A 5,273-nucleotide genomic window follows, 5' to 3' on the forward strand; every position below is an offset into this window, starting at 1 on the left:
TTCTGGCGTGAAATGTCACTTGTGGTGGACATAGCTAAGGCTACCTACAAGTCAGGGGATCCGGCCCTAGCCTGTGTATCTGCAGATGCTGGAGTCATCAGCCATGAGAGATTAACGAACAAGCAAAAGGAAGAACTGCGAGCAGTCACCAAGAAGTTCCGAGAAGCGTCACCACCTCATCTGGGCTGTACAGATCGGGTGGAGCATATCATCGACACGGGGGATCAGCCCCCACTGAAACAGCGATATTACCCAGTGTCTCCCTTTATACAAGAGGCCATAAATAAGGAACTTGATGCGATGCTGGAGGATGGGATAGTGGAACCATCAAGTAGCGGGTGGTCATCACCAGTGGTCATGGTATAGAAGAAGGATGGGAAGTATCGCTTTTGTGTGGATTATCGGGCAGTGAACAAAGTCACCAAACGAGACGCGTACCCTTTACCGTATGTGTCTGCCATATTGGATCGTTTACGAAACGGTAGGTATCTCTCCTCCTTGGACATCAAGAGCGCATATTGGCAGATCCCTGTGGAGAAGAACAGCAGAGAGCGCACGGCCTTCACCGTACCGCATAGAGGGTTGTTCCAATTTCGCCGCATGCCGTTTGGTCTGCATAATGCTCCTGCCACATGGAAAAGGATTATAGATAATATATTGGGACCCACGCTAGAACCATACGTCTTCGCATACTTGGACGACATCATTATCGTCACACCGACTTTCCAGAAGCATCGAGAAGTATAAGAAGATGTTCTCGAGCGTCTAAGAGCGGCTGGCCTGACATTATCATGGGAAAAGTGTCAGTTTTGTAGGAGCGAACTTCGCTACTTAGGATATATAGTAAACGAGGATGGCCTCGGGGTAGACCCAGAGAAGGTATCCGCTATTTTGAACTTCCCTAGACCTACGACTGCAAAACAGGTAAGGCGGTTTATAGGGTTAGCAAGTTGGTACAGAAGATTCGTGCCCAACTTTTCAACTTTAGTCTCTCCGTTGGCGGATTTGCTAAAGAAAAACAAGAAGTTTGTGTGGGAAGACCGGCAGGAAAGAGCACTACAGGAGCTAAAAAAAATCGACTGGTCTCAGCGCCGATACTTACCTGCCCCGACTTCGAACGCCCATTTGTCCTCCAGACTGACGCATCGACTACAGGTCTGGGAGCTATCCTCAGTCAGAATTTCGAGGATGGTGAGAAAGCCATTGCTTATGCCAGCCGAACACTGACAAATGCGGAGAAGAAGTTTTCAGCAACGGAACTAGAATGTTTAAGCGTGCTGTGGGCAATTAAGAAATTTAGGCCATACCTAGAGGGCATGAAGTTCACGGTTATCACAGATCACAGTTCTCTAAGGTGGTTAATGGCGTTGAAAGATCCCAGTGGCAGGCTAGGATGGTGGGCTCTGCAGTTACAGGAACACGAGTTTGAAATCGTGCATCGTGCCGGGAAGTTGAATAAGGCGGCTGACGCACTTTCTAGAGTGAACGAGGGGTTACTTAGTGCCATTACAGACTCTTCTAGGCGTGATGCCTGGTATGAAAAGATGAGAGTGGAAGTAGAAGCATGCCCCGAAAAGTACCCCTTATGGAATCTAGACAGTGGAGTTCTTCGGAAATATGTCAAGGATGCCAAGGATTTCTTAGCATCAGAAGACCCCTGGAAGTTGGTTATCCCAAAATATCAGCGGACGGAGGTATTAAAGGAATGCCATGATAATCCGACTGCTGGGCACCTAGGGATTTTCAAGACTAAGGGGAGAATAGCGCAGAGATACTATTGGCCAGGCATGACGAGCGATGTGGCACGGTACGTTAGGCGTTGTTCCACCTGTATGGCGAATAAGCCTAAGGTCGCTATAACCGATAATGGCTCTCAGTTCGTGAGTAAAGAATTTACATCTCTATTGGGAAACTATGGAGTCAAGTTAGTTCGGACACCTTACTATCATCCGCAAAGCAACCCCACGGAGAGAGTGAACCGCGTCGTTAAAACGGCTATCAGGGCATACATAAATGATAATCAGAAACACGGATAAAATGCTGCAGAAAATAGCATTCGCTTTGAGAACGGCCAAACATGAAACCACTGGCTATACAGCCGCATACCTGAATTTTGGGCGTGAACTACAGGTAATCAACAGCAACGTCCAGCAGACCAATACCGACCTAGATGGGCTGGACGTCACGTCGAGAGAGGCACTCGCCCACAAATTTAGCAACATAAAAATGTATATAGTGCAGTAGTGAAGAATCTGACCGAAGCCTATGAGAAGGCCAAGCGGATCTACAACCTGAGGAGAAGAGAAGTGAGTTATACACCGGGACAGGTTGTATGGAAGAGGGAGTTTGTATTGTCTGATGCCTCTAAAGACTTTTCCAGTAAGTTAGCGCCAAAATATAGGAAGTGCACGGTGGTACAGAAGATATCCAATACAGCTTACGAATTAGAAGATGAAGAGGGCCGGAATTTGGGAATCTGGCACCCAAAAGATATGAAGCCGCAACCAGAAGATTGATTACTTGGAAACCACCATACCCAGCAACCTGCTCAGTCCTTCAGCCCCTGAACTCACCCTTCGAATTACCTTTGTTTTTTTTTATCCTTACTTTATTCTATATACGTATATGCTCTATTAAAGTCTTTTATTAGTATATTCCTCCAGTTGTTAATTTATCATTTTGCTTTGGCCTGTTTCTTCTTTCCTCAGGAAGGAGAGGGAATGTTACCATGTAACAGCTTTTCCATAAGAAAATAATTTTTACAGTATGATTGTAATTATCTCTGGATTTTGTGCGTTTTAGTTAGGGGCCGTACTTAATTTACGTAACGAACGCAAGGGGGAGGGGGGTAAGGCTCGATTGTTACCATTCGTTATGGTTCGGGGGAGGGGTTTTTTTAATGCTTGTACGTAATTTTTCCAATTGAATCTATAATTTTTTGGTCATTAATGGAAAAATACTAACGATATTTTTCGCGCCAAATTCTACTATAGCCAACCTTCATTCTAAGTGATAATGTAATTAAATAAGTAATAAATAAAAAATATATGTTTGATTTTAATTAAATACTATGCAATGACGATATTCCATAACAAAAAATTACGTACATTTGGCTAGGGGGGGAGGGGAGGTTGACATTTTGTTACGATCTGTTACATCGGGGGGGGGGAGGGATTAAAAAGCTCTTTAAATTGCGTTACGTAATTTAAGTACGGCCCCTTAGTGAGGGTCAGGTAAAATTGGGGAGTAAGAAAATAAGCCTAGGAAATTTAAGAGAAATAAAGAATGTGTTAATGGAATTATACTTGAAGAGCACATGGTGGTGTGAAGAGGGCAGCGGAAAAAGACAAGCGACGCGAGCAACATATGGGAGAGACTGAGGCGATCGGGAAAAAACATTACGAGTTGGGAATTGGATGCTGTACCGTTTGGGTTTAGTCCCAACACAAATGGGAAGATAAAGAAATCACCCAGGTGGAATTTGGCTAATCCAGGGTATTCCGCAAGCGAAGAATCTCTACTTCTCGCAAGGGAGCGGGACGGAATAGCGCCTGAGCTGTGGTGACCTTCTAATAAGAAGACTGAAGAGAAGTGCCGACGGATATCAAAACCAGGCCTGGGGTTGATATAGGTGAGACAATTTTGTTAAGAGTGGGACTAGTTCTCGTGTTGTATTAATGACAATTTCTTTTCATAACGTTATCAATCAAGTTCGCTTCTTATTTTGTTTCCCTAAATTTAGCATTAAGTAGGGTTTGTTTAGGGTTGAGTAGGGTTCTCTTTTAGTAAAGAGAATTTTTGGTTTTGTGAACAATAATAAGTATTTTCTTAACCCTGAATCTTTTATTTGAACCTCTCCTAGCAACAACAGCACATGTATATGGAATTTAAATATTTAGTAGAATATTAGTGTGGCTGCCTGGTTCGAGTATCGGCCTATAGAGTCGCGCAACGCAGGTTCGCTACCCGAGGAGCTGTTACTAGGTAACAATTTTTTTAATTCCAATTTTACTTATTTTTTTTATTTTTATTTTCCCTTATTATTATTGGGCTTATTATTAGTCATAATATTTGCTCTTCCTTATCTTCCCTTTCGTTTCCTTACCCACCCCGTCTCCACTGAGCTTGCCTTGCCCAGAGGTATTTGCAGAGGGTGACGTAACATCGTTAAAATAAATTATCAATGAGTGAACAGATTTGCATCAATGAATTGTCGTTCGATTCAAAATCTTTGCCACTTTGCCTTTTAGGGAAAAGTACTATAATCGCAGTTTATTTTTCTTGCTCCTCTTAAAAGGAAGTACTGAAATCGCTGTTTAATTTTGCTATTTACGTACAAATTACCTTCCTATTTTATTCAAAACGCTTTCTCAAAAAAATTGTTATTGAGGATGGTTTGGGGACCGTAACTATAACCATTCTTTAAAAAGATCTCTCCAGTGGTAGTTACGGTTCCTACTTAATACCTTTTCAGGTTATAATGATAAAATTAAAATTTATTATACCCAATTTTAATAAAATCTGTAAAGCAGATGTGTAACTTTGCAAACCATACAAAAAGGTAAATCTATCCAAAAGGCACAAAAATCTCCTTAACAAAAACTTACATTTTAAAAAGTTAAGTATAAGGGTTGATTAAACACCAAAAGGTACACAAATCAGCAAGCACCGAACATTTCTTTAGTACTCGTACTTCATTGATATTATTTTAAGTAATTTTACTACATTAATTTTCATTAATATTTTTTTGAATTCATTAGATGTTTCACAGTCCCTTATGCTGGCCAGTTCATTCATTTTCTTTTCTTTTTTTATGATTTAAGTCGCGTCCACATCCGAGGTTATTGGCGCCCGGAGCTTTTTTCAGTGCACTGCCGGCCTCCGGACAGTGTTCTCTAGTTACAGACAACACCGTCAATCACCCGGACAGTGAGCTGTAAGAAGCTCTTAGAAAGAGAAAATCTAAGGGTAGTAGTATAGTTTCGGGCATACTAGGATGTTTTTTGCGTCGACCCCTTATGGGTGACAGGGCGAGGGAATGCAAGGGTTTTCTCCCCTTCCTCACCCCTGTCCACACCAAAATTGATATTGCGTACGTATGAGAGGTAGCGCGCGTACGCGCGTTTTCTCCCATCGTTTCTACTTACCAATCATCGTACAGGATGAGGTCTTAGGCCAAGCCCCTTCCCACCCCCTCACCAACACTCACCCTAAGATTGGGTGTAGGAGGTGATGAGGATGGCTTAGGACCTGCCCCATGTGACGTAGGAGAT

The sequence above is a fragment of the Rhodnius prolixus genome, unplaced genomic scaffold (assembly GCF_049639745.1).
Source record: "Rhodnius prolixus isolate KJV_2025 unplaced genomic scaffold, Rpr scaffold_34, whole genome shotgun sequence".
NCBI lineage: Eukaryota > Metazoa > Arthropoda > Insecta > Hemiptera > Reduviidae > Rhodnius > Rhodnius prolixus.